Here is a 10,468-nt window from a genome sequence, read left to right as displayed (position 1 = left end):
AACTTTGTTGTAGAGCTAAACCAAATACATAATTGGAAAGGTCTCAACCCGGAGAGTAACATATGTCAGTATGAAGATTCTACATGGCTCCTGCTTTCTAAATTCTGACCTTTGAACCTCAACCTCGGACCATGTTTGAAGGTTTATAATCCAGCAACAAGAAGGTCTACAGATATGGGACCAACTGTTATAGTGAGCTCTGGGCCCCAGCTATCATGTGAGCATAGTCACTATTGGGCACCAACTGGGGGCGCTGTCAAAAATAGCCAAAAAGCATTTTTTCCCCATTTAACAATTATACTTTTAAAATCGGATAACACCAGTGTCTTTCCCACCCTCTAAAACCCCTAGAAGTACTTGCAGTTTAATACTGCCATCTTCTAATTATGGGGAATATACCAATGTATTTAAAAACTACAATTCCCAATAGAGATGCGTCATTGAACTTATTACTAAGCATATAAATCAGCGTCCATATTTGAAGTTCTTCCGAATAAATATTATGAAAAGACACAAACAATAGACAAATGAAGCACACCACCTGTGCTGGTGGGATGTACATTTCCCCAGTCTCACCAGCTGTTGCCTATCTGTCAGAAAGCTGGTGATCCATTGACAGATAGAGCTAGGGACAGAGAGCTGGGCTAGTTTGGACTGGAAGTGTTTTTATGGCGTTGAAGGCCGAACTGAAGTCAAGATCCTCAATAATTCCCTGTTTTGTCTAGATGTTGCAGGATGAAGTGCAGTCCCATGTTTACTGCATCATCCACTAACCTGTTTGCTCGGTAAGCAAACTGCAGGGGGTCCAGTAAGGGTCCGGTGATGTTCTTCAGATAGGCCAAAACCGTTTTTCAAACAACTTCATGACCACAGATGTTAAAGCAACAGGTCTGTAGTCCAGTAATTTTGGGTTTCTTTGGGATGGGGATAATGGTGGAGTGTTTGAAGCAGGATGGGACTTCACTCAGCTCCAGGGATCTGTTAAATATCTGTGAGAAGATGGTGGCAGCTGATCACCAGGTTTTCAGACAGGCTGTAGTCTGGGCCTGGTGCCTTTCTTTTGCTCTTTCTGAGGACCTGGTGCACCTCGGTCACTGAAAGAGCAGAAGGGGGAGAGGGGGTTGCTGGAGGTGTAAGGGTTTTGAAAAAATATGTTCTTTTTCCAACCTAAATAAAACTATTCAGGTCTTCAGCAAGTCTTGATTCACCTCAGTGCTGGGGGATGGTGTCTTGTAGTTTGTAATGGCTTACAGACCTTTCCATACTGAAACAGATTAGACATGTAGACAATGTCCTACAGCTGAAACATACATTATAATGCATTTAGACAATCAAGATGAAAAAAATCTTGAGGATGTCACTTCATCGGGGATATTTAACTGTTATTGTAGAAGAAAGTAAGGACCGTCTCCATTGTATACTGCAGAAATTATTTCGATTTATTTATTTATTTTTTGTAATTATGGCCTGAATATGTTTGTTTAGCCCCCTCAAAATTTAATAAATTGCCCCTGCACTTATAAATATGCAAGCATTAGGAGCAATAACTAAGCCAAACAATACCCAAATAATAAAGACTTTTAAAATGTGTGTAGCCTGCTCCCCATACCTTCACAATAAATCAATAGCTGTCTAGTGACAAAAACTGTTAAATCAATTCTAGTAGCTTTAACCATGGCGATCCAGATAATTATCTTTATAATTAATTTATATGCCACTCCAAATTGTCATTTCAAAATAATCCACTTAAAACAACTAGTAAATCAATGTGATGTAAAGTTAAATAAATATGCTCAGTGTTGGTATGTTCAATGTCTACTTTTTTTGCTCAACCGTATCACTGTCATTTTTATTATTATTAATATGTAAGGAAAAGTATATTATATATAAATATTTTGCAGATGTTATAGTGTATTTGTGGTCTTTCTCAAAAATACAAGTGAAAATATTTATTGCTTAATTATTGACAGACTTAAAAAGCGATCAAACAAACTTGGCAAGGTGCATAAGTTAAAACTATATAGTCTGGCATTTAGACCACATGGAGACGTCAGTATTTGAAAAATAGAAGAGAAATGCATGATATGAAAAGGAATATTCCCATGGAGTCTAGACATTGGTGGTGGTGAAGGGGTGAATAGCAATGCTGAGATTTGAATGAATGTGGAGCTCAGCTCCTAATGAGCACAGTGGAAAGGACCCCTGTGAGCTGAACACGATGAGGACTGGAGGTGAATGGGGTGGAAGATCTGAAGATTTTGCCTGAAATGACAACTGTCAGCAGCAGAGAGTGGCACAGCTTTAAACATTTTTTTTTGCATGTCTTAACAGTGGTCTGTGATGTTAACTTGAAAAGCAGAGACAACAGAACATGAAATCAAGTTGTATGTCAACTGTAATAAAACAACATACAGTGCAATGTATAAACATGAATTATAAAACAAGTTTCCAAATAACATCTGAAAATGAAATTGAGTTGGATTAAGTACATTTCTTTTTAATCCTACTTGAGACTACACTCTATGTGTCAGATTTATTGGGGATTTACACCTTGTAATAAACAGGCAACAATGTAATAAACAGGCAGAAACCAAAATGTAGTTTAAATTCTACATTTTATTTCTTCTCATTAATCTGAAGAGAATCCTTTGGCTGCCAGGAATGGGCCCACTCCTTGCCACTAAAAACAGAAGGGTACTTTTTGTTTATTTTATTACCCATTAGGGTGTTTCCAATAAATAAACATTTAACAATTGTGAAGCACACATCATTATAGAACATGTTTTAGAAGCATAACAGTTTCATTTTCCATCTGTGAAGGACCACCATCATTTTTGACAAAGCAGATTAATAAGAAATTGTTGTAAAAAAAAAAAATATAAAAAAATTAAAATGCCTGTATTAACCGATATGGAAAAAAAAAATATAACTAATATAACTATAATAAATTTGCCCTATAAAAAAAATAAAACCTCTGACTAAAAAAATATAAAGTAAATTAATAATGCCTGTATTAACTGACAAAGCGGAAAAACAGAAGAATACGTACTATATTGGACAGGGCTCCCAGTCAACCAATATTTCTGCTTTGCCCTATCAAGAAAATAAAGAATTAAATTAAAAAAATAAATAAAAATAGCAATGTGAACACATTGATAGAGGCAACGATTATTGCATTTACATGCACTTACTCTTTTGTGGCTTTTTTTCTCTTAGGCATATGCCTTGGTCCCTCTGTGGGATAGAAGAAGTGTCATATATACACAGGGGAAAAAACATTTTTTAAAAAAAAGGACAAAATGCACTTTGTAATGTGTGTGTGTTTTTAACATGACTGGTTTGGTCATGGACAAAAATATTGGTATCCCTGCATTTCTGTCAGATAATAAATGCACTTCTTTTTTCAGATTTCCATTACAAATTGTTTGCATTGGAATAACACAAAAAAGCAGAGTTAAAAACCAAATCTGACATTCTGTACAGAACTCCAAAAATGGATTGGACAAAATTATTGGCAGCTTTTCAGAATCTTCAGAAATAATTATATTTCAAGCATGTGATGCTACTTTAGTTTGTAATTAAACTACCTGTAGCAATGCATAGGTACTGGCAATATAGAAATCACACTCGCAACTAGTTAAAATATAAAAACTGAGCATGCAGAAAAGAAAGAGGAGTGAAATATTGTCTGAAGATTTGAGAAAAAAAATGTGGAAAAGCATGAACAGTCTCAAAGCTACAAGTCCTTCTCCAACCAAATTAATGTTTCTGTTTCCATGTCATTTCCACCCCATGGCACTGTATCTAATATCCCTGGATGATGTAGGGGAACACTACATGCAGAATTCGCTACAGAATTTGCTACCAAAAAATGGTTGAACACAATGCACTGGAAGGTTTAAGTGGCCAGAAATGAGTCCAGATCAAAATCCCATAGAACACCTGTCTAGAAATCTCAAAACAGCAGTTGGGAGAAGAAACCCTTTAAATCTGAAAGACCTGGAGGAGTTAGCAAAAGAAGAGTGGTCCAAAATTCCAGTAGAGAGCTGTAAGAAACCTACTGATGGTTACAGGAAGTGATTGATTTCAGTTATTTTTTCCAAAGGATGTGCTACCAAATAAAGTTGAGGACGTCAATTTTGTCCAGTACATTTTTTGAGATCTGTGTGTCTGAGTTTGGCTTTTTGTGATGTTCCAATGCAAACAATTTATAATTACAACAAGTTTCTGGGAGAAGTAGTGCATTTATTTTCTGACAAATGCAGGGGTGCCAATATTTTGGTCCATGACTGTATGTGTCCCTGGTGGGTGCGTCTATACAGACCCCCAAAATATCAGAAAAAGCCATCCTCTCTCTTATAGTAAATGTGTGTGCATACACACTGTTTATATTTGGCTCCATAATTTACATAACATTGCAGGCTTATTAGAATTAGAACCTGCATATAATGTACATTAGAATAGTAACCATAGTTCCATTTAAAACGACTTGTTTCTGACATACGATGTGCCTGCAAAAAGGCCCAGTTTAAGATAAATAAGGATTTTTGTAACTGTGGATCATGAAAAATTACTTTAGTGGAGTATCAGAATAAAAAATAGAACTGGAAATTAGCATAATATGTCTCCTTTAAATTCAATTTAATTAATTCAATTCCTTGAGAGAATCTTCTTAACTAATGAGCTATGGTAATATAGTTACCAGAACCACCAATAATTACCCTACAAACATTTAACATACCTGACTTTCTCTTTTTGCAACTGAGATCAAGTGTGCCCATGGCTGACCATGTCAATGTCAAGACAGCAGTGGTTTTGGAGAAAGAAAATTACTCATATACACAATAAAGTTAAACACATTATTTTAAATACATCAACATCACAAAAGTGCAGCAGTACATGTACTAATAGGTAAAAAGTACTTGCATTTTTATTGCGACTGAAAATAATGTTGATTCATTAACCCAATGTGTTTGTTTTCTTGCTTATGTCCTTACTGTTTGTGATAATCCCAGTTCGTTTTAACAAGTGCTGATCATTTGCTGACTTGTACAGGGAATGCAAGGGGTGGGTAAATAATAGTGTTGTATAGCAAGACATAAATATTAAAATTATCCTAATATTGTTAATTCTGAAATTTAGCCTCGTCGAAGGTCTGTAATAAGCAGTGGCCTGTTCCAGCATATTAACATTGGCAGCAACCATTGGGAGTGTGTGTCTGTAGAATACAAGTGAGTCCATACAAGTTTGACACATCTCCGAGGGATTGACATATGTTGCTGAACCAGCAGTGAACTAACGTTAGGGACCTGAAGAGATTAAAGTGACTACATGGTTGCAGTGTTTATTTATTTATTTAGTTTCAGAGGGAATTTGTTAATAATGTTCGGTGTTTTCATACATGTGAATGAGACATGAGGAAGAAGTTTGATAAGGTTGGTGCACAAGAAGTAGTTACACAGAGCGCGTTCATGTGTTTTGGGGGTGTTGCTTAAAAGTAAAAGTACCTTTGGGTTCGGACAGATTCGGACAGGTTTGGACTAGATTTGGACAGGTGACTTATTTGACAGGATCTAGAAGGAGAACAAAAAAGTTAATTATGTAGTGTCGAGTAGTTATGTTAAAATAAGGTTTAAAAAGTGTACCCCTAGTGAGAGATTCCAAATTTCTTATAAATACTTAAGGTAAATTAATTTAAAAAATAGTGTTTTTCTTATTTTCTGTATGCTAACACACGTCTGGGGCTTCCTCATCCCAGATTTAAAGGCGATGTTATGTGTAGTAATGTTAGGCCAAGTTATTTCATGTCATTTCAGAATCAGAAGTTATATCATAGCCACAGGAAAGTTTCATTTTGTTATAAGTTATAAGTGTGCACAGCTGCTTAAGTAAAATGTTGATAACTAGCTAGATAACGCTTAGGCTTGTGAAAAGTCGGTGTTTTACGGTGTTCGGCTATCCACCAATTGAATTACTTGCCCACCACACCACCATCATTTTGCATTTTTATAGAAATAATATCAATGTACACTCAAAAAAAATGATTTGTTGGACTTACTTAAAAAGACTGTCAAGTGGTTCCACGCAACTATATTGAGTAATTTGTACAAGTAACAATTTAGTTGTTTGAACAAAAAAAATCAAGTAAAGCTGACAAAATTTCTTCAAGTAAATACAAATCATGATGATGCAAATTCCAATGAGTGTATTAGGTCTCTTTCAGCATTCACAAAGTCCTAAAAGGCATGAAAACAGTAAAGCTGTTCAATAATTTTCATTACACCAACACATGCAGGTTGCAAATTTAACAGAGGTTTAGATGTTTTATTTAAAAACAATTCATTTGACCTTACCATCATGGCGTTCAGGGTTTACTTTAGTTGGGCTCTTGACCCTTGATTATTTTTTTCCGTTGCTGTAATTGTGTTTGTAGAGCACGTTTGTTATAGCTAAAAAAAAATAATATCCAGTGGCCTGATTCACTGATCTTTTCCTGTCATTTGAAACGTACGAAAGCTATATGAACTATTAGTATTACTACCTTATAATCTCCAGCATTACTTAGACACACACAAACATCAAGAATCAGCATATGAATCTCAACAGTGGTGATATCCAACAGCTGCATGCTGGGAGACATAGGTGAGTTTTGTACTCTGTGTCAAAGTGATGCTGTAGATTTTAAGGTTTAGTGCATAAGATTAGTGCATACAGTTATTATAAAAATCGTGAAACTAATAGGTTAACCACTGGGTGAAACCAGGCTTGAATTTTTTTTGTTCAGACAACTAAATTGTTACTTGTACAAATTGCTCAATATAGTTGCATGGAACCACTTGACAGTCTTTTTTAAGTAAGCCCAACAAATCATTTTTTAAGTGTAGTTCAGATGGACAGCAGACAAACGTCCGCTTCATACAGCACGAGCAACAGCGGACGAGACGAGCGGGCCAGTGAGATGATAGACAGAAGCGGCGGCAGAAGCGCAAGAGAACTTTTGTTAATAAAAATTTGTATAGCCTATTGTTTAATATAAGTGAGTTTGTCATTGTTCGTTTTTTGTTGTACATTAAAATAGAAATGAGCCATAAACTGTGTGTTCGTTTTAAAGTGGAAAATCCAAAAACTTTAATTTATTAGGTTATAGGATATAGGCCTGTTTCATGTCATCCGTCTTAATCGTTTTTGTTAATAAAAGTTTATGTTCAAGAAAGATTTTTTTTTACTGTAGATTACAAACTGTGCTTAGTTGGTGATCCAGTGTGAAATACAGCATAAAATGGCAGTTTTTTATTTAAATATTGTTCATTTTTAACGCTAATATTTTTTTCCCTGGGTCCACCCAGTAGGTAACCAATCGGTGGATGGCCGAACAGTGAAACACCGACTTTTTAAAAGCCTAAGCGTTATAGCTATTTATCAACATTTTTACTTAAGGGTCTAGGCTGTGCACACTTATAACTTAAATCCTGGCAAAATGAAACATGCCCATGGCTTTGATACAGTACAGTAAAAATTATCATTGGTACCTTCAGCCGATTTGCATTACAGTATTTGCACTGACCATCGCTTGTCCAAAACTGAGCATATGGAAAGTTGCTTTTGCGCTGTCAGTGGGTAGCGCAAGCTTCACCACTCAAATTTAAATCCATACAGCAAAATAAAACAGGCTGGGTGCAGATTAATATATTGATTAATATTATGAAATAAGTATTTCTGTAAAATGCGTTAGGTTGCATGCAGAAGAAGGCCCAGTCAAGGACTATAATTTTATTGGAATTTTTTTTACTCATTTTAAAATAGAAATAGGTCACGTTAAAAGAAACAAGAGGTAACAACGGACAAAAGCTGTAAAGCATTTTAAAGCCTTAAATTTATTCTTTGAATAATCATACTTGTTATGGACGTGTATTTTTCTTATGGCTTTTCCTATATTATTATTATTTTACTAATAAAATAGGACTAGCATATAATATTATGTTTATTATTTTGTTCTAGAGATTGAAAATAAAAAAGAATGAAAAAAATATTTAAATAAAAATAAATAAAGGACAATTATTTTGTTACACGGAACAGAGGAACATCACAGGTCCAGATTTGCTTGACCAGTCGGCGGAAATGGGCGTCTCGTGACCGCCCACATGTGGAAAACGAATTTTTAAGTCATTTATTTGTTTTCTACCAGTGAAACAAAAAAAAACAAAAAATCGAGCAGAAATCTCATTTTTTTGTTTTTCTGAACAAACGAAAAAATGAATAAATGAGCCATTTCTCCTTTCTGCTTATTTCATTTCAAATTGAAAAACAAATGATCAAAACGTACACTGACCCATAATGTTCACATTTTCTCATTTTGAATATGACTATAAGGTCATGATGACTGAGATAAAATCACCCTTGACCCACACAATAATGCAGTGCTCCACGCTAAGTTACCCTTAAGCTGATATAACCTAGAGTTAGCTTGTACTTAAGTTAGCTAGGCCATTTACCAAGCCTAATTTCACAAGTGTACTGTAAAATCCAACAGTTTATCTTACTTAAATATAATTAGTTATATTTCCTAAGCTGTTACACTTACTAGGTTTCATTAAGTTACAGCTACTTTCAAGGCAAATAAAACAGTTTACTTGCTGTTTTGAGTGACACTTACTTAAAATATTCAAGTAACCACAAAGGAACCAATAATTAATGCACCAGTGAGAGGCAGCGGTGCACTAAAGTGTTGCTGATGTACAACATAACAATAGAAGAAGAAAATAAAAATTTTTTTTTTTAAAAAATTAAAAAAAAAAAGAGTTTTTGAAGTGGGGCCATTTTTAGCCTTAGACTTTTTACTCATTTTCTCCACTTTGAAAGTAATCTTTATCTAGTTGCATTCAGTCATTTCCCAAAGTCATCTTGAATGTTAAATTGTCAAAACAACTGAAAAATTTGAGAGAACGTCACATAAGCTGACTTTATAAATTGATGTTCATTTTCCTAATACATTTTTTGTTTGATCTCACCATTATAGTGGTTAGTGATCCCTTTGGTTATGAACTTCATTAAAAATGTTCATAGCTATTCTTTTATCAATGCATTATGAAGTCACAGTTGTTTGATTTCAAATAAAGTGAATCTGAGGAACATCAAGAGTAACTCAGAATCACTGATTTTCAAAATGCATTGAGGCATGAATAAATTATGCAATTATATTGTTTTACTGTTGCTGTTGTTTTTTTTATTTGCTGTTTGATGTCAGTAGTAGCACTACAAAAAAAAACACAAAATGGTTATTGCTAAATAAATAACTGAATGTTAAAATCTGTGTGTGACTCAAGTGTGGTTGATTTATTAAATGCTACAGGATTATATCAGACCAATGAAAAGTTTCCCAAGGTACTTATGAAACGCAATAAAATTGTAAAAGATCTTTAAACAACATGAAAAGTGCACTAGCTAATTATTCAATTAAAAGTTAGATTACCTTTTTAAACAATCTATTTACGATTCCTCTTGATTTTGTGATGCATTAATGCATTGATATAAAAGTAATTACAAACAATTTAATGAAGTTCCAAGTTCATGACCAAAGGGATCACTAACCACTATAATGGTGAGATCAAACAAAAAAATATTTTAGGAAAATTAACATCAATTTATAAAGTCAGCTTATGTGACGTTCTCTCAAATTTTTCAGTTGTTTTGACAATTTAACATTCAAGATGAATTTGGGAAATGACTGAATGCAACTAGAAAAAGATTAAGTGGAGGAAATTAATAAAAAGTCTAAGGCTAAGAATTGCCCCACCTCAAAAACTCTTTTTTTTTATCTTCTTCTCTTGTTATGTTGCACATCAGCAACATTTTAGTGCACTGCTGCCTCTCACTGGTGTATTAACTGTGGTTACTTGAATATTTGAATTATATATGTGTCACTCAAAACAGCAAGTAAAATGTTTTATTTGCTCTAAGCTGTAACTTAATGAAACCTAAGTATAACAACTAAGTAAAGTTAACTAATTATATCTAAGTAAAATAACCTGTTGGATTTTACAGTGTGTGTATGTTTTATTCCCGCTGATAATGAGGAAACCATTGGTTTCAAAAACAAGGATAAAATCTCCTAATTAAATGTTGAGTAAAGTAGCGCTTAAAATAAATAAATAAATAAATAAATGAGAGGGGAAAACAATACAGCGTCTGTGGACCCTGTAGTGGCAGAAAAAAACGATAGTTCATGCAGTTTCATAAATAAAGCTGACCCACATTAAAAATGTTTCACATGCATGAAAGGAATGTTATTTACAATGCAGAAAGACACTTCTTGATGTGTTAGAAGTTTTATTCATATCAAATTTAGTTAGAGTCTCAGTGCATAAAACGCTAAGTTAGAGCCTCAGTGCATAAAACGCTCAGTTTGAGCCTTCTAGGAAAGCCAAAACTGTTTTTAGGCATCTGAGCTCATGAAACTAAGACATGCTTG

The 10,468-nt window shown here is 34.2% G+C and overlaps 1 long non-coding RNA gene across 1 annotated transcript; it reads right to left on the bottom strand.

The window, feature by feature from the left end:
- Positions 1 to 2,271: 2,271 nt before the first annotated feature.
- LOC127170775 (uncharacterized) lies at positions 2,272 to 3,341 on the bottom strand. Its single transcript, XR_007828403.1, has 3 exons — positions 3,192 to 3,341; positions 3,050 to 3,093; positions 2,272 to 2,680 (listed from the first exon to the last, which is right to left on the bottom strand). It is a non-coding gene; the product is annotated as an uncharacterized LOC127170775 (long non-coding RNA).
- Positions 3,342 to 10,468: the final 7,127 nt, after the last annotated feature.

The sequence above is a fragment of the Labeo rohita genome, chromosome 9 (genome assembly GCF_022985175.1).
Source record: "Labeo rohita strain BAU-BD-2019 chromosome 9, IGBB_LRoh.1.0, whole genome shotgun sequence".
Taxonomy (NCBI): domain Eukaryota; kingdom Metazoa; phylum Chordata; class Actinopteri; order Cypriniformes; family Cyprinidae; genus Labeo; species Labeo rohita.
Note: the sequence above shows the minus strand (reverse complement) of the source record. Positions and strands in the feature narration are given on the sequence as shown.